Raw genomic sequence first — 19,935 nt, 5'->3', positions numbered from 1 at the left:
AATAATTTTCCAATACCTGTCACCTATGTTAGTCAGTCTGTCTCTGCTCTAAACTAATCCAGGAGTGCCACCATCACAGAAGATGGAGGACAGGAAGAAGAAGAAGAAGAAGGAGAACAGGGCACACCCAGATTCCTCCATCTTGCCTCTTGAACCCCCATTCTAAATCCCCAAAATTCTACTTTTTCACCCTGTGACAAATTAACCATCATTCTACTCAAACTCCTGTGGCTTGTAACTCTTGACACAAAGTTGGGAATTGTTTCCATGGGTTAAAATCAAAGGCTCAGGTGGTTTTGACCCCATGCCAAGGTCTCTGAGCCCCCTGCCAGGATCTCGAGTCCTCCAGGGCAGCCAGAGCAATGTCCTGGGTTCCTACAGGCACCAGCTGTAGGTGGTGGGGGCTGCTGCTCTCTGCATGCTGGCTTTGGGCTCCTGGAAGTCACTTTCTTACCCCAAATCAGCTGGCATCCTGTGCCCTGCCTGGGCATTGTTTCCTTCTGAAGCCCCCCACAGGTGAGAGCTGACCAAGAGTTGGTGCCCTTGTCCAGGGCAGCTCAGGCATCTCTTTTCATCTCCCCCTTCCTAAGAAAATAACAGGAGCTGCATATGGACTTAAAGGAGGGAATCTTCATGGGGATGGAATGTAAGGTACCATTGTGCAAATATTTTTTACATTATATAGTCAGAATTATACCCTCCTCTTTGATTTTTATGCTTTTTTTTTTTTTTTGCCAAACTCTAATCCAAAGGGATTTTTTTAGGAAGCCAGCATCTCCCACACCCAAGAATGTGCTGGCTCCTCTCTTTCTCCTGCATTTGGAAATAGGCAATTCTCCTTCTGTGTAAGATATTCTCTCTTATTTTGGGTGCTGTTTCACCACTCATTCTGTGGTAGGACACTGAGCCAACCCTGCTGGTGCCCCCAGGCACTCCGTGGAGCTGAGCACAGGCTGAGTGCCTCCCTCAGCTTGCAGCTGGGTTGAATTATGTTTGGCTTTCTGTTCAGTCTGAAGGTTTAGCACCATCTCTGAGCTCCTTGCAGACAGCAGCAGGTCTCATGTTCTGGAGTGCATTTGGGTGAGAGAGAAGAGGGGCTGGGAGGGGTGGAAATCTCTGGTTTTGGTGTACTTTGTGTGCGTGTGTTGTTGAGATGTGCCTGGACTGGCTGTCAAAAAATCTTCAAAGGGTCTTTCTCACCAGGGTAAATCCTGCTAGCTTGCTACATTCAGCTTTTGTGGGGTTTTGGTATTTTTGGTACCTTTATTTTTGCTACTTATTCAGTTCCAGCCATTGGCTTCCTGTTGCCTACATCTCATCAGTGAGTGATGCCACTGAGTGATGGCTCTGGTGCCTTTGGGATAAAAAATAAAGGAAGATGGATCTCTCTTTGGGCCCTGCTGTTCCCTGTTCCCTCTTTGGGAACACCATGGTGGTGTTCCCTTGACTGTCTGATAAGCAGAAATCCATTTTTCTAGTTCAGGAGGTAGGAAACTCCAGATCTTCCATTTGCCAGGATATTGTGAGGTGAGGATTCTTCCTCCCTCCCCAAGAAGCACAAGAGAGAATCAGGTCCTCAACTAATCCTGCCAATTCTTCTTTGCCCTGGGAGAATATTCCTCTATAGATTTTGTGGGTTATTTTTGGTTTGTTTTGTTGTGGCTTTGGTGGGGTTTTTTTGGAGCCAGTTTTGGTAAACGAGTTGAACTTGCCTAAGGCTAGAGATACAAAGAAATTTAGGGTGGTGACCTGAACCTTTGTGCTGAGACATTTTTGCAGAGCAGCTCTGTTACCAGCTTGCAAGCCCCGGGTAATTTGTTTCCTCTGTAAATCTCCCTGAAGAGAAGGCAAGTGTAAAGTGTTTAAAAAAAAAATAGCTTGTAGTCAATTTTCTGCCTTTCCTGGAGGTGAACAGAGCTATTATGCATGACCACAGTTCTTTTTTAAAATTTTTCTTCTCTTTCCTATGTTTGATACCTGGGAGCAGGGTGATATTTTACATGGTTATAATTAGAAATCTGTTGTTGATGCTTTGCATCTCAGTCCTGGCTGGAGTGCAAATAACCACAGGTACAGTTTATACCCCCAGGACACTGGCTGAGGAGAACTGTGCAAGGCCACAGATATTTGCCTTCTCTCCTGCAAATTCAGTGGGAAACATTTGCCCAGACTCCTTCTCTGTCCTCTTGTTTTTCTTAAGCTGGAACAGAATGCAGTGAGATGTGTGGAAAAATAAACAAAAATATCAATCTTTTGATATCAGTCTTTTCTTTCTTGTTGGGCACAAGCTCACCAGAGAGCTCCTGTATCTGCTGCTGTGCCCCAGTGCTTGTCCTGGGAAGTGCCCAGATGGGGCAAAAAGCTCTCCTTTAGGTTGTGGCAGAGAAATATAATTCTCAGCCCTGGTTTTGCTAGGAAATTCACTGTGAAAATAGTACTGGAAGCTGTCAAATGGAAAGGAATTGCAGATTTCTGAAAAAAACTCCAATATGCCAAGCTGAAGTTGGGTTTTAGGAATAGTCTCAGCATTGTTATATGGGGAAATAATTGTTTTCTTGCCTGGCTAGAGGATTGCCAGCTTTCATGCTGTCAAGAGGAATGCACATGTAACCTGAATAACACATAATCATGTCTCACTGGAACTTAAAGATGTGATTTACAGGACTGACAGGCTCTTTGTTGTATCAGCATTGAGTGGTTGCAGCCCCAAAAAGAAATGCACTTCAAGTACCTAGATAAGAATTAGGCTGAGAAATATGTCATGTTTTTAATTCTGTGAATTGTTATGTCTCCAAGTAAGCCTTGTATGCAAAACATTTTTACTTTTATCAGGAACATTAAACACAATATTCTCATTTTCCTGCCACTGCAGCATTTTTGCAGGGTGGTAATAGATATTTCTTTGTCTAATCCATCTGTGCCCACTGTGTTTGGCTTTGCCCACTTCATTTCTGGCAGTTCCATGGGAATCTGTAGCATTCTGGGGACAAAGCTTTTCCATGGCATTGCAACTCACTGCAGGAGGAGGAGGAGGCATTAAAACCCCCAATTTCATGTGGACAGCCCTGTGGTGAAAACTTTTTATTCTTGGTCCCTTCTGCAGCCAAACCATGATTGCCAGGATCAGTATAAATAATGAGTGGCTGAAAAAAAAAGGGAACCAAGTGACTTGAACTCCCCTTTCCATAAATACCTCCTCATCTTCCTGCCTAATTTTCCCCAGGGAATTTGCTCCAATGTTGTTTGCTCTGCAGGCTGGGGGGGGCTGTTCATCTCCCTGCTTTCACAAGGGTCTGCCAGGGGGGTCTTGTGAAGTCACAGCATCCCTGCTAAGCAAATATTTACTGAGTTAATTGATGGATGCTACAGATAACAAAACTTAGAGCTGCTACAGACAAGTTCTGGCGTTGTAAGTGGATTTTTCTGCCTCTGTCTCCAGCAGAAGGTGACTGGCACAAGCTGAATTCTTTACCTTTGTACTCATAGCCATCCTTTCCCCACATGAATTTCCTACAAGGAGAGGTTCAGGACTTGGAGATCCTGGCCTGGGTGTCATTCTTCTGAAGAACTTCATGGATGGGCACAGAGCCTTGCCATGTCATGCTTGGTTGAGGTGCTGAGGCAATATTTGGTGTAGCAGAACAAGCAGTGCCCCAGTTAGCACAGCATCTCTTGTGCAGGGAGATGCATTTATGCCTTTCAAGACAAAGAACCTTTTCACTATATGTCCAGCTATTATCCTGTTAGTTCTTTGTGGGGAATTACCACATCTTTGTTTTCCTTTGGGCAGGGAAAGGGTTTTGCACGTTCTCACTGAAAAGCCCAGTGTTTGAAGACACAACACTTACATGAGGATTAACTTTTTAAAAGACTTGAGGGTCCCTGTGGAGTTGCCTGAGCCCATTAATAAAAGTTTGAATTTTCAGCCTAATGTATTAATTATGTTTGTCCAATTCCTAGAGGACCAGTAGATCAAATTAATCTTAATTAAATTTCAGACTGTGATAGGAGGGGAAAAAAATATTGTGGAGTTTAAAGCTTGAAGCAGTCATTAGACAAGCAGTCTGTTGCTTTTTCTGATTAAAATGTAAATACATTTTAAATTAAATTCCAGTAAATTCATTTTAGCTTACTCATTTTTAGACTGGAGTTAGACCTTCAGTAATATGGTGATTGCTGTGCTTTTGTCTCCATGGGAAGGTTGTTTTTCAGACCAGAAGGTTGAAAACTCTTTTGATAAAACCTGGCTTGTCATGCTAAGCCTGTAAATTATTTTGATGAAATTTGCAACTCTAATAATAATATTAATATTAGAAACAAAATTTCTGTGCTGGATGTTTCCATGTACTCAAAAGAGAAAAAGTTGAAAGTGAGAAAGATGGAAGCCACTCATATTTGTGTGCTCAAGCTGACTTAAATCTTCCATTCAGATCCTGCTCTAGGAATCCTTAGATGTGTGAGACCATGCAGAATTACCTCATCTCCTGAGGATGCCTGCATTTAAATAAAACAGATGTCAGGTTTGCATCTTGAGGTCTATTCCTTGTTTCTGAGGAAATTTTTTCTTTTGATTTTAATCCAACAGAAAGGAGTTTTATCGAAAATATTTCTCTTTATCTGGCTAATATCACCCTCTTGTAAAGCAAAAAACATCTCTCCATTTCTTATTCTGTAGTGTGTATTTAGTGCTCTTTCTTGTCTCTTCTTGTGTCGTAACAAAATTCATGTACACATAAGCATCACCAGAATTTTTTCCCCATTATATTAATTTTTCCCCATTATATTAATTTCCCCCAATATATTAATTTTTTGCATTATATTAATTTTCCCCATTATAGTAATTTTCCCCATATTAATAATTCCCCATATTAATATTTTCTCCATTATATTAATTTATTTTCCCCCAATATATTAATTTATTTTCCCCCCATTATATTAATTTATTTTCCCCAATTATATTAATTTATTTCCCCCCATTATATTTATTTTCCCCCCATTATATTTATTTTCCCCCCATTATATTTATTTTCCCCCCATTATATTAATTTTCCCCCCATTATATTAATTTTCAGTAGTTTAGGGTTCTCAAAGACAGTATTGGCTTTGGTCTTCTAGAACCATTCTTGTTAGGAGCTGTCATTTGCTCCTTCCTTTGGGCTGTTTTTCATCCACCTTGTTTTAAAACAATTCCTAGAAGCTTGCAGGAAGTTGAGCACAGGATGTTCTCGATGTAATCCACTGGCATAATTGATATATTTTATACATTGATGCCCTAGGTGGGCAACATGAAGTATCTGGTTTATGTGTGGGGGTGGGTTTGGCATGGCAAGACCCTGACAGCAGTGTTGTGAGAGAAAATATTTCCCCTGGAGTATGATTTTGATGTATAAAAATTTTCTCTGTCTTCTTTTTTTTATGTATCTTTCATGTACATCCTTCCTTTATTTTAGCAAAAAATAATAACTCTTTAATAATATAATAAACAATTTTAGATTAATAATAATTTTAATAAATAATAACATTCTAAATGATTTAATAATTTAATAATAATTTAATAAATTTGATAAAGAATTCTTTATTTCACCCCAGCAAACAGAGGGGAAACTGTGGATTTATTATTAAACTCTAATAAGGGTGCACAAATTGTTTTGAAGTGCAAGACAAATGACCCTGCTTGGGCAATGTAAATAATGCATGGGTTACCTGACAGACTGGAGGCACTTCTAGAGTTTCTCACCTCATCCCATCTCCTGCAAACGATTGGAAAAGGTCAACTTCCAGTTAGGCTGGGAACTGTTTCTTTCTTCATTAGGCTTAAAGAGATTGTCCCCATTTTCAATTCTTCTCCATTTTTTTTTTCAAAGCCTCATAATACACATGTGTAAGATGTATTTTGCTTTTCCATTATAACCTCTTAATTTTTGTAATTTGGCCCCAAATTTATTTCTCCATGCAAAGATGTGGAATAGCCTCTTTCAGCCTGCAAGGAGCAGTGTCTTATTCACATTTTTCTTGAATTTGTTTACCAATTTGAAGCTTTTCTTTTCATTCATCACCATGAATTGATTTTTTTATGGCCAGAATTGCAAGTCTGAAAGTAGCTTTGGGTGCATAAAATAACAATGTAATGAATGTTGTTTTAAACCAGAGCAGATTTCTGATTTTATTTATTTTCCCCAGAAAAATTCTGGTGGTGTGATTGAAATGATGAAACATTGGATTAGGAATTGTTTGTTCAGAGGGATTTTGAGTGTGTTCAGCATTGGTAATGACTCCATACAGTGAACAAAACCAAACACAATTGAAATATTTTGTTAATAGTAGCAAGACAAAATTGTAGGCATTCTTGGGAAACTTAAAGATTTTACTTTTTTTTTTCCTTCTGGATGGGATGCACAAAAATCCATTGTGGTCATGATGATTTTTAATGCCCTCACTTTGTTGTCTAGCAATATTGATTTAGGGTTATTCTGTTTTGTTCATAACTGCCAGGCAAAAATAGTGTGGAAATATGAGAGATGTGCAGAATGGTCAACACAGAGCAGAGAAAAAGTATCCCTGTAACCATGGTGGGGTTTTTTGGGGGGTTTTTCCATCCTCAGGGAGGCTGAGCATTTCTGTGTTTGTTTTTCTGTACGATCTGTTAGCTCAGGATTAGGCTCTTTTGTTTGTGGTATAAATCCTGTTCTTGCCCTACCATAAATATTAATTAACTTCTGTACTTATATCTGCCCTGTTGCAGAACCAGCTCCTTCTTAGTAGGGCAACAGAAGCAGGAATGAGATGGCACAAGGAAGTCAAAGAGAATCTGGGATCAGATCAAGGGCAAACACCCTTGTTCCAAAATTATAAAGCAGAGGAAGAGAGATAATTAGAAATGTTGGAAGGTATTTAAGCATGAGGATTTCCTCTTTATGCACCCTTAACTTTTAGAGGGGCATTGCTGTGAGGCATTACTGCAAGCATGGCTTCTTAATAGACCTCAATAAAAGAAACATTAGCAAGAAAACCTTTATGGAGGTAAGTGGTGGTTTTTGTCATTCTTCTGGGTTCTTTTTTTACCAAGTGGAACCTTTTAGGAAGCTGACTCCTAGCTCAGACTTGATTAAAGGAATATTATTTTGCAGTTGACCTTTGCAGGGCTCCTGGTGAGTACTTGGCTGTTGTTGGTACCTTTCATCACCTACAGGAAACTGAGGGAGGGACCTTGTCCCACAACAAAAGGGCTGTCCTGTTTGTTTTTCTCATGAAGATCTGAGGAGAATATCTAGCCCAAGGTCTCCAGAAATCCCTGCCTTTCAGACTGTCCTGAGCTCTGTCCTGCTCCAGGCTGGGTTGCCCAGTTTTTAACACCCAACCAACCAAATAAAAAAAAAACCAACCAAAAAAACCCCAACCCACCCCCCCAAAACACCACATTTAAACAATAAACCACATTTTTACAGTTCTCATCACTACCACTTTATATAATGTGACTTATTCCCATTGCAATAGGAATTAGAAGTTCTGCTCTGTTGGGAGATAGAATCACACTGCAATTCTTTAGAAGGAACAGAGCACTCTAAAAAAACTGCCCCCTTGTCCTTGTTGGACACTATTAAATTCTTGATTCTTCAAAATCATGTGCCACTTTTTTTTTGTTAGACCTGATAGTTGGCCTGAAAACAGGTTTGTTCTCTTTTTCTTTCCACCCTTTTTCCCCTACATGCATTACTGGACTGATAAAGTCTATTACAAACCTTGCTTTTCATAGCTGCATTGATTTTTTTTTTTTTTTAAGGTAGATTTAACTTGGCATGTGATTTAATGTGCCTCATTGCATGATAATAAATTATAATTTGTGAAGTAGAGGGGTTCAGGGGCTGGGGTCAGTAGCAATGATGGAGCAGAAGAAAAAAGGTCAGAGGTGCTGAATTTTGTCACAGGTTGCTTTGAGTCAGAGCAGAAAGTTTCTGGTTTTGATGGCAATATCAGAAGAGACTGGAAAGCATCACCAAGAGTGCAGTGCTTTAATCCCAGGGGGTGGATGATTCACTCAGTGATTCTAACTGGGAGAAGTGCAAAGGCAAAGGGAAGAAATGGCATTTGAGGAAATGAAGAGATGGACTGAAAATTCTGGCATCCAGATGTCTGAATACTGTGACTCTTTGTGATTCCCAGGTAAAGGACAGCATGAACTGCTGAAGACTGTCTGGTTTTACAATTGTCTGTAAAACTCTCTACAAAAAATCAAATTGATTTGATGTGCAGGAGTATAGGAAAAGAAATTAAGAGGTTGGTAGAAGTTTTTAGGTGTTTCAGAGGCTGTGGCCATGGAGTGCTCTGTCTTCTCTTGGGATAAAAATTTAATGAATCCAAATTTTGATACAGCTTCAAAGTAATTTCTGATTACATCATGATGGGGAAACTCCTCCTCCTCCTCAGCTACAAAGAGAAAATTATTGGCACTAAAACTAATTTATTACTACAGACCATGCTTAAAATAACTTTTATGGCCACAGAGGCTGTAATGTGGTGGATGTCTGTAGGTGTATTGATGTCAAAACCCCTCTGCTTTCCTTTGAGGAAGGGATTTCAAAGAGCTGCCTGAATTTGTGCTTTCCTTAATAAACAGAAAAGATTCAAGATCTTCCTGGTGGTAGAGTTCTGCAGTGCTAGGAAGGGCCAGGTTCCTAATCTGTGCATAGTGGTAAATTTATACCAGTCTGAACCAAGGGTTCTGTCATTCACCTTTCCTTAACTCTGGAGTTACTCACTGTTCCTTCATGCTGCTTCCCACCCTTCTTTTAAAGGGATTCCTGTTTTCTGCCTTCTTTCTTCCACACCTTGAGAAGTCTCACACAACAAATGAGCTGTGGTAACTTCACACAGGGCAAGATCAGCATCTTTTTTTAAACAAGCTCCTTGATTTGTTAAATTTTCACCTGAACACTGGGTGTTTTTTATGGTGTGCTTTGCCCTGCTGAAGAAGTAAGAGAGCCTGACTTTTCAGGCTGCAGCAGGAGAGTTGCCTGGATTATTTCAGCTCTCATTTTACAAGAGGGCCAGCAAAGGAAGGACTTGATAGCAGCTGGGAAATTCAGTTACTTTGCTACTGAGCACAGTGGACATTTTGGAATTCTCTAGTGCTGAGATACACCAAGGGTGGGTGTTTTATTCTACTCTGTCCATGCTCTCTGTTTTGCTGTTTCTGTGGAATGACATGTGGTTTTTGGTTTGGTTTTGGTTTTTTTTTTCCTTTGCTGAAGAGGAAAATTGAACAGAAAAGGTCAGCTAGAAGCACAAGCACAGTTACTTTCCACAGCCTGGTTTCTGCTGCTCTGAGCACCTGTGGCAAACACCCTCCCTTTCTAAGCCAGTGGTAGGATGGAAAAACACCCTGAAATAAATGCAGAGTCTTTGGGTGGTGAACAGAGATATGATGGGTGGTTCTGCCACATGGCAGTATCTAGAAATTGATGTGTAGAACATTTCTCAAGTCCCACCAATGTGCTAAGGCTGAGAATTAAGGCTGAACATTTCTGCTCACGTTTCAGAGTGCCCAGTGAGGAACCAACCCCTTCCTGCCCTGTCCTGCTCCTTCCCAAAACCCAAATGATTTTTCTTACTGCTCTTTCTTTAACCACAGGTGATGCTTCCTACACATCTCAAGCTGCACCAGCCCTTGTCAAAGGTCTGGGAATTGATGCAGGTTTTGAGAGAATTCCCAATCTTATGATGTCCCTTGGTGGGTGTGGGTGGTGAATTCAATCACACCAGTAGCACCCAGTGTCTGTTTCCAGCTGCTCTCTGTGCTCATCCTTTCTGTCTGTAGTGGTATTTGAAATCAATAATCTGATATTCCTAAACAATGTCCTGCTCTGAGTTTTGTTTGCTTACCCATGTGAGTATCTAAAGAGACAGGTTTGTCTTTTGTAGTGCTAGCAAGAAATCCCAGGTCTGTTGAGATATAAGACCAGCTGTGTACTGCCTTCAGGAAAGCAGACACTTAGCCTCTGCAGTTCTTTTTATTAATAACCTCTCTTTGCTTCAATTGAAAAAATAATAATTGTAGGGTTCTTACTAAGATATGCCTCTAGCAGGTAGAAAAGGATTTTACATATGAATATATATTTGACATTGTAACTTTAATGCACTGAGGTTCAGAAGTGGATCCAAGCTGGGGATATGAAAATAATTTTTATAATACCTGAGACTAATATAATTTGTCTCTTTTTTCAAAATAAAAATAGCACTGATAGATTTTCAATTTATTAAACCTGATCCTTGCAGAGTTTGAAAACCAAACACTGTGGCAGGAGGAATCTAAAAGTAAAACCAGATTTCATTGTCTACCCTGTAAGGAGCTGAAGCTGAAAATGATGCAGAAATAAACAAGGAAACAGCTTGTGACAACAGCCACTGAAATCTAATATCTGGCTGTGAATAAACTTTGATAGAGGGAACCAAGGGAGCATAGACACTCAAAAGGTGGCAATAATAATAGCAACAACAAACAACAATAATAATAATAATTAGTAGGAGGAGTAATTTTAGTCTCCAATGGCAATGAAAATGGACAACTTTTAGACATCAGACTGGATTTACAAAGTTTTGCATCAGTATAAGTAACATGAAATACTTCTTGCAGTTCTGTTATCTTCCCCTCACATTTCTGTCTCTCTTTGTATCCATCCCACTCTTGGGTGGTATTTTATCCATCTCTTTAGGATAACTGTTCTATAGTGGAATTACAGTGCAGCATTTTGAAATTGTACTGTTGAATTTAATCTTTTAAGTGTCTGGCTTGCACATGAGTGCTGTGGAGGCTCCCTTTTCTTTTTGCATTCTGACAAAATGATGCAGCACCTCACCCATCAGAGAGAAGGGATGGGCATTTGAGTGGCAAATGTGACAAATCTGTCTGGGGTACATTGGGAAAAATTGTACTTGTAGAGATGCTGGGAGCAGTCCTGCATTGTGTATCTGGTGAAATGAGGATTTTTGTTAGTCAAGGAACTTTCACAAATGTAGAGGTAAGCAGACCTGCTGCAGGGTTAGACATTGGGATGTTTGGGGGTCTCAGTATCTCCCTGTGGGGTAGAGGGTGTGTTATTTATTTAATTTAGTACTTCTAAAACAGGGATTACAGATGCATCACACTAAAGGATGTCTTGTCTCCTTTGACCTTACCAGCAATGCTTTTATCTTTGCCTTGCAAAGAAGCTTTTCCCTGGGCACTCACCCACCAGCTCCTGAAAGGCCAAAAGAGATAAAAGCTGAACTTGGAGGAGGTTTTTTGTTGGGTTTGGACTTCTTTAGTTTTGTTTTATTTTTTAGATGACATAAATGGCTGATTTAGGGACAAAATATGATGTTAAATAAACTGGTCTGCGATGATTTCTTTTTCCTGTGTGCTTCAGTGCCATCTGCACACACTGCCTCTCTCTTCTCCACATCCTCAAACCCTGCTGGTGTGCAGCAGGAGACTCACATTAAAAACAGAAAAAAAAAATAAACAAAAATGAAGAGAGTTAATTACAGCTACTTATAATGCTGTGGAAGAAATGTTTTACAAAACAGTCCCAAAATCCCTTTCCTACTCTTATTACTAATTTCCCAGAGAAGCAGTGGCTCTAGATCTGTTCAGGTGCCCACTTCCCCTCCCTTTGAAGAGGCTGACTGTACTTTTTCAAGACAAGGTTATGCCAAACTAATTGATTCTTTTCTTTCCCCTTATTAAATAAGTTTGGCTGAGCCACATTAGCTTGGATTAAATACAAGCAAAAAGAAAACTCACATTGGTTCAGGAAGTTTGTTTTGTGGCTCTTTGGAAAAGAACATTCTGTCCACTCTTTGTAAAACCAATACAAACAGTCTTTTGGCACACACTCTATTGTTTGTAGGTACCTTACATTAAATTTTCTCTCTGTTATTTTGCAAGGTTGAGTATCACAGTCCATATTTCCTGGATAAATCCTGCCTTGTGTAATTGTGCTTCCACTTTGGAAGTTACACCTGCAGTGATAGTTGGTTTAACACAATTAAATCTTCTAAACACTATTTGAGATCTGCTGATGAAAGATGCTAAATAAGGGAAAAGGTGGTGATAAATTTTAGTAAATGTGGTTTATGTAATAGCACTTATTTAGAAGTGGTTGTATCTCATTGTAGAAATGATCACATAAATATGATGTTAAGGAAAAAGAGCTCTAGAGGCACAGAGTAAAGCTACAAGAGGTTTTTATGTATTTTGTAATTGAAGAATTGTGTGTGAGTTTTGTGGAGAAATGTCCTTTTCCCTTTTAACTTTTTAAAGGACATCATTACAAGGTTTTTCATCCTTCTATCACTTAAAGGTTCTCTGTGCTCCTAAAGGGGTGCTGGGATGATGGATTTCCTGTGCTTGTAGCAGGCATTTCTGACATGTGAGAATCTGGCAGGAGCTGCCAGAACTGGGAGTAAGAGCAGAGAAGGAAATGTGCACTGTGCAACCTGAGTCAAACAGGGAGCAATCTCTGGTGCCCTCTTTTGATAATATATTTGGTGGAACCAGTTAGGGGAGGACCTTAAGTGGTATTAATAAATCACTGTACTGATTCTTCAAGTGTCTGTAACTTCTGCTGGCTTGGGCTCTTACTGGAAGGGAAAACAAAGATGTCCTGTACCTTGTAGGAGGCAGTCCTACATGGAGTAAATAATATTGCTAGAGAGTGATAAAAGCAAATCAAATCTGTCCTGTGGCAGCTTGGAATCGAGCTGAGGGTTTACCACTTTGAGGGCTATGTTTTTTAACATCAAAGGAAAACACAGTGAAGAACCCCAACCTTTTGAACTTTCTATTTTCATACATTTAAATCCAAAGACTAAAGTATTTTGAATGTCATGTCTGTCTTATCTTTCTAGCAAAGCCTTTTCCTATAATTAAAAAGGCATCAATTTTTCTAATTGTTGCCAAATCCAATCTGAGCCTCCCACACAATCATCTCACCCTTGCCTCCCCCTCCCATCATTGTCTGATATTTTGTTTGCACAGTCATTATTCATTAACTGTGCTCGTGTCCAGGGCAGCAAACAGAGGAATCACATCAGCAAGGAGGAGCTCAGAAACTCACCAGTGAAATCTGTTTTTTCTTTTTCTGTTTTACATTGGCTTTCAGATGAGAATCTCAAAACCTGTAGCAAATTTAAGGAGCCTGGAAACAATGAGTGTGCTACTGTTTGCTGCTTCCTTTCCTTAGCACAATTCTTTAGTCTTCCATTCTACTGAGAAGAATTCATTTCCATGTAAGAAGCTACTGAGATTCTAAGTCACTATTGGAAAGGAAAGAGGTGTAGTCTGTCCATTAATTTTTTTAATATAAATTCTTTCAGAATCACACACAGTCATTAGTTAGAGTTGGGAGAGACCTCTGGAGATCATCTCAGCCAAGGCAGGGGTCACCTAGAGCAGGTTACACAAGAACAGGTGGGTTGTGAATCTCCAGGAAAGGGAGATTCCACAGCCTCCCTGGGCAGCTGTTCCAGGGTGAAGTTCTTCCTCATGTTGAAGTTCTTCCTCATGTTGAAGTTCTTCCTCATGTTGAAGTTCTTCCTCATGTTAAGGTGAAACTCACTGTGGTTTAGTTTATGGCCACTGCTCCTTGTCCTGTCACTGGGCACCACAGAAAAGAGCCTGGCAGCATCCTCTTGGCACCCCTTTGAGATGTTTAGATGTATTGATGAGATCCCCTCTGTCTTTTCTTCCCTGGACTGACCAAGCTCAGCTCCCACAGTCTCCTCCTGAGAGAGGCACTCCAGACCCCTCATCATCATTGTGTCCCTCTGCTGCTCCAGTAGCTCCCTCTTCTTCTTTTCCCTCTTCTTCTCTTCTTTTCCCTCCTCTTCTTTTCCCTCTTCTTCTCTTCTTTCCCTCCTTGTCTTTTTTCCCTCCTTGTCTTTTTTTCCCTCCTTGTCTTTTTTCCCTCCTTGTCTTCTTTCCCTCCTTGTCTTCTTTCCCTCCTTGTCTTTTTTCCCTCCTTGTCTTTTTTCCCTCCTTGTCTTTTTTCCCTCCTTGTCTTCTTTCCCTCCTTGTCTTCTTTCCCTCCTTGTCTTCTTTCCCTCCTTGTCTTCTTTCCCTCCTTGTCTTCTTTCCCTCCTTGTCTTCTTTCCCTTCTTTCGTTTCCCCCTTTGTTTCCTTCTTTTCTGACCTTTTCCATGTTTTGAAGGAAATAAAATGGCCATGGAAGGCTGGAGAGTCTTGCCTGAGGTCACTGAGCTGGGCAAAGCTGAGGCTCATGAATGCAAAGCCCCCTGTGCTGCCTTAAGGTGTTGTGCCCATGTGCTGTGTTGTGCTTTCTTCTGTGATCCTTTCCTGGTCAGAAAAAAAAACCCCATTAATTGTTTATCTCCCCTTCAAATATAAAAATGTTATGTTTTCAACAGAAATAGGTGATTAGCAGATAAACCACCAGTAGAATCTGGTCATATGAGTAAGCAGATTGTTTAGTACAAAAACTAGCACAATGTACCACTTCATTTTTACATTAATTTGCAGCCACTGGATCAATTCAGATTGATTGCAGTGACCTATTGTCACTTGTCCCAGCTCATTGGAGTTGACTTGGTACTGCTTCTTTCTAGTTCTCTTGCTATATCAAATTGATCTGTATGTTTTAATTAACTTTAATTGGATTTATTGTAAATGGCCTTGTGAGGGAGAGGAAATGGAACCTCTCATAGAAGCCACAGGATTGGGATAATGCCAAAAGGAAAGCCTAAAGAAAGTAATTAATGAGAAAATTCTGCTGTAAATTGGTCAGATTTGCTAAAATTTGAAGAACTGGTCAGTGCCTGGAATAAGGCAGTTATGAAGCTGGAAGTGACTCCTGTTACAGCTAAGTTAGAATGAAGTGTTGGATACAAATAAAGACATGAAATAAAAAAGGATGAATGTCTTGAATGTCAGATTCAAAACTGAGGGGTAACAAAATGTGAAGGGTTTGTGGTGGAGGCTGTTCAGTTATCCTGACCATGGGGTTCCTGTTAGCTGCACAGAGCAGCTCTTTTTGGTACTGCTGGCATTTGGGAAACTCACACTGACAGTAGTGGGTGAACTCCAACCAGAACTGTGCTTCTCCCTGTCATGCACTGAGGGAAATCACATTTTAAGAAGTCAGGGATTAGCAAGCTGAACTCATTGTGTAACGTGCAGTGGGATTGCAAAGCTGAACCTGTTTCTTTTCTGGTTTTTCAGTGATTTGTCCTGCTGGGCAGCTGCCTCCTGAGTGCCTCTGCAGAGATGCCAGCCAGCTGAATTAAGCAGAAGCAGGGACAGCATCTAGCCAGGCTGAAGTTCTAAGCCCAGGCAATTGCACAAGTGGCATTTGCACAAGTGATCACTGGTGAGTTGCACACGAGCACAGCTTCTCTCCTTCCTCCCTGTCTCTTTAACCACTGGCATTTGTTACAAACTCTGTTTCTGGATGCACAGGCTGGCCTGCCTCGCTTGTCTTTCCCAGAGTGTAACTGATGGGCTTAAAAATGTGAAAAACACCAATTACTTGGTTTTTAAATGTTAAAAGTTTAATAGTAATAAAATGGTTATTAAAATAGTAATATAATTAGAGTAATAAAAATTTGGATAATTAGGGTTTAGGACAATATGAGACAATAAAAACCAAAGAGTTAGGGACAGTCTGGGTACCTCTTTCTAGGAAAAATAAGCCTGAAAAAGGACCCACGTTAACAGAGGATTAACCCTTAAAGCAGCAGCCTGTTGCACATTCATACACCTCAAACTTGATGCATCAATTCCATTCAAACACAGGATTCTGTCTGGTCCGTGTCAGCTTCTTCCTCTGAATCCTGGTGGCATCTTTAGGGAGGAGCAAGGCAGGAAAAAGTTTCTTTTGATAAGAGACCAATAAATTCTCTTTCTCTGAAAGATTTAGGTGTCCTGTGGCTGCTCTCTGGTGCGAGTACCTCATTCCTTTCTTTAAAAAAAAAAATCTCACATACACAGTTGTTATTTTAACATTATGGTGTAACCTAAAACTATATTTAACATACCACTTAAGAAAATTCATACAGCATAACTTTCTAACATAACATCTATAATATTCATTTTAATATTTACGAAAAGCCAGTCATAAAATACACATTTTTCACAGAGAATATGAGAGTGGTCCAGGTTACCAGCTAATCTTAGGAAATCCTTACTGTTTGAATGTTTATGGATTATCTTTCCCTCTCCCTCCACTGAATGAGTAATGTCCTGGTGAGGCCAAACTTCAATTCTGCAGCATTTGTGTGTTACACTAGATGATATCACTGTGCTTTTTTTAACCAGAGGAGATTTTATACCCTCTTCCTTAGTGCTTCATGGCCTGGAAATCCAAGCTGTGGGGTTTTGATAACAGAAGTAGTGACTGGCTGCTGTCAGCACGAGGGTGATTAAAAATGTGTGTGCATGCTGGTTCACTCCCTTTCCAGCTGAATAGAAAATGAAACTGCCCAAAGCCTTTTATGTAAGCACATGGATTTGGGATTTTTTTTTCCTGTTTAAATCTCTGTGTGGCTGTGTGCAGACAAACTTCATCCCCAGCTTCCTTTTGAAGATGCTGTGTAAAGAAAAGAGGGAGCTTGTTCTGACCTCTGAGGTGTGATCCTGTTTCCAGGATCACCAAAGCCAATAGCTAACCATTTATATTTATTTTAGGAAAAGGTGGTTTCTAGTCAGTTTTTCCAATCTCTGATTTTCCATGATAAAACAATGCCAATCTGTTTCAGCAGCTGAACTGCTGTGGTTCTTTGACAGCAAACGTGTGGAGAGCTGCCTTACACCTTGTAACCCCCTGCTTTATTCAAGACTGCCATGCTGGGCTGACTGCTGTTTTCCTGGGAGTGTGGCACCAAGGAATTATTGATGAGATGCAGCCTGGTCTGTAAAACACACGTTTGCTATTAAAAACAACATATGTGCCCTTAGCTGAAGCTAATGATTTAAAAATCTCTGTGGAATTTGGAGACATAACCCCTCTGGACATGGAAAGAATCCCATAAAAGCATCAGCATGACCCAGCTCAGCATCAGGTGCTGAATTGTCCTATGAACATCAGAGTGGGGCTTTGTGCTTTAGGCAGAACTACCTGAAGGTCTCTTCTGGAGCAGCCCCCTCTAAGGATGGGTGCAGGAAGGGTAAAATGCACCCAGGGCACTTGTCTCTGGCTCTTTCAGGTTCTTGCTATATTAAAAAGGCTGGTTGGAATATTTGGACAAAGACCTGAAGGTCAGTGCTCTCCTGAGCTGTTCATGCTGCCTTGATTAGCAACAGAGTTGGAAAATCACCCTGGCCTGAAAAATGATGAGGGTAATTCTGTTTTCTGCTGGAGGGGCAAAGGCAGAGCAAGGAATACAGGTACATTCTTTCAAGGTCCAGGAGCCTATTCAGCCAGACTAAAATAAGTAGGCTTGAATTAGTGGAAAGTTTAGGAAAAAAAAAAATGTGGTGCTATTGTCACAAAACAAGTTGGAACATACCTGTCCTTAAGTTCCTTTCCTTTTTATTGCTGCTGCTTTTCCTGCTTCAGCTCATGCATAGCAGCTGCTGTCTTGGGAACCACTGAAGGGAGATGCAGTTCCTTTCTGCTGCTGGAGAACTCTGAACCTCAGCACTTAAATAATACAGCAACTTCAGTGCTCACAGCAGCAGCTTTGGAGGAGAGAGGTTTCCAAATAGTTGAAGCTGATTTTCAAGGTGTGTAGAAATAGGGAAAGCAAGGTAGTTACTGAAGCAGTTATTTATTTAGAATTGTTGTCACTTGGCTAGGTGCACTTCATTTTTGGTCATAAATATTTTCAACTATTAAAACTTAGAGACCACAGATTTTTCTAGAAGCTAGAAAATTGCAGCAGAAGCACATCTGTGTCTTGGTCGGGGGACACCAGTTTAGGACAAGTGTCTGAGGTGTCAGTCTGACTCACAGGATGGAGGAGAAGGCAGAAACCTTTGCTCCCTGGTGACATGGGTGGGAAACCATCTCCATGTGGAGAGGTTCCCTTTGGAGCTGCACATCACCAGGAAGGTGCTTTGAAAATTCACTTTATTCACAAAGACTGAGTCAAGCCAGTGCCTGCTGATCAGGCCAGGTGGTGATTGTGCTGTGACATCAATCACAGCTCTGAGCACACCCAGTTCCATGGCTTTGCCCAAGGCTGCACCTAAGAAATGCGTGTGAACACCAAGGCAGGTTTTTAGTTTTGTTTCAGTTGTTTTTTGGGGTTTTTTTTCCTATTTCTGAGAGCACTATAGAGCACAGAACTTCAAGTGCAGGGTGTCTGGGGAGTGTCCTGCCTTTGGGGTTGAGTGGTGCTTTGCACTTTGCTTGCAGTTCTGCCCCATTTCTGTTTGCTCTAACACAGAGAAAGCAAGACTGAAGCCTGTTTTTTCTTGCTACCTGCAAGTGCACTGTAGACTTTTGAAGCTACAGTTTGAACTTTCATCTGGAAGCTGAATTTTCTTACACTTTTTTCCTTATTTTTTAAAAATCAATTTCTAGTTCTTAATTAGAATGTCAGAACGGTATTATCATAGAATCATAAAATATTTTACATTGTGGGGATCTTTAAAGACCATCTAGTACAGCCCCCTGCAATGGAGAGGGACATGTTCAGGTAGTCCAGGTTTCTCAGAGCCCCATCCAACCTGGCCATGAATATTCCCAGGGATGGGACACCCACCACCCCTCTGGGTAACCTCTTTTACCACCTTCATTGTAAAAACCATCCTTATATCCACTCTATTAAACCTTCTTTTACTTTAAAACCATTACCTCTTCTTGTCCTATTGCAGTGGGCCCTGATAAAAGTCTGTCCTCATCTTTCCTGCAGAGGCTCCCTTGAGGTACCAAATCACTGAAGTGATGGGCAAACAGAAATATTGCAGGATCAGGTAAATGAACCTCCTGCCTCAGGTGGTTGGGTGCTGAAACACACTGACAGCAACTGTGAACCATCATGAGCCTGCAAAAGATTCATGGCTAGCTACCAGTGGCTGTTTTGAAAGAAGAATGATAGCTCAAGCCGTTGGTATAAATCAAGCCACCATGTTGTTAGCATGAATTTTGCCTAGCTCAAAAACCACTGAAGCTGGATGGATATTCCTGATGATTTTACTACAGCAAAAATTAACTTCTATTTCTTCACAGGAGTAAATGAGAGATAATGAGATTTTATTATCTGCTCCAATCACCTGTAGCTTTGATTTTAAAAACAAAATTCCTCAGAGCCATTGGATTTTTTTGTTTTTTAATCCTGTAATTCAAAACAAATGGTTACTCTATCTTTTAAATCTTTTAAATCCTGAGACCTGGCTGCTCAGGTGGGGGATGTGCTTTAGGACAGGCAGAGAAATCTGGGCATTTTCAGGGTTGTCATTGCCTGTGGTGAGGGCTGCTGGTGCCCACGAGCCTGGCTCTGCAGGGGAAATCTCAGTGTCACAAAGCAGAGCCACGCTGCTCACCGAGTGTTGACAGCTTGTCATCCCAGACTGTGCTTTTTCCTCCTGGCTGGTGGTTGGAAAGGTTTAGAAATGATCATAATCTCTCTCCTCCAGTGACTGGGGAAGAATCAGGGTTTGTTCTTTAAAAATTTAGGGGAAAAAAACTCACTCTGCTTTTCATTTGTGCTGAGTTTGCAATTATTTCACTGTCTCAGTTGGATTTTCATGGCATATCCAAAATCGTTAATGCCCCGTGGAGAGAGAGGGGATGTGAAGAAAAGAAGTGGAGAAAGGAGAGGAAGGACAGAATGGTAGCTAATAAACACACTGGGCTTTTCTTGGCTTTAGGTGGGGTGTTTATTTTACAGCAGCTATTGCTGTTCCCTGGGGGAGCCCGAGGAGAGGGTGGGGTGACAGTGGTGTGACATGGAACGTGGCACTGCCTCACCGCGGGGCAGGAAGGAATTGGGATCCTC

General features: G+C 40.8%; 1 protein-coding gene across 4 annotated transcripts in view; it reads left to right on the top strand.

Annotated features, from left to right (window-relative positions):
- EPS8 (epidermal growth factor receptor pathway substrate 8) overlaps positions 1–19,935 on the top strand; it is a 130,121-nt gene that overhangs the window by 18,104 nt on the left and 92,082 nt on the right. For all 4 annotated transcript variants that reach the window (XM_018919828.3, XM_009095155.4, XM_018919827.3 and 1 more), the window contains exon 2: positions 15,215–15,362. The gene's annotated coding sequence lies outside the window, so the exon portion shown is untranslated. The remainder of the gene's footprint in view (positions 1–15,214; positions 15,363–19,935) is intronic.

This window comes from Serinus canaria, chromosome 1A, assembly GCF_022539315.1.
Source record: "Serinus canaria isolate serCan28SL12 chromosome 1A, serCan2020, whole genome shotgun sequence".
NCBI classification, from domain to species: Eukaryota; Metazoa; Chordata; class Aves; order Passeriformes; family Fringillidae; genus Serinus; species Serinus canaria.
The sequence above is the reverse complement of the archived record's forward strand: the minus strand, read 5'-3'. Positions and strand labels throughout refer to the sequence as shown.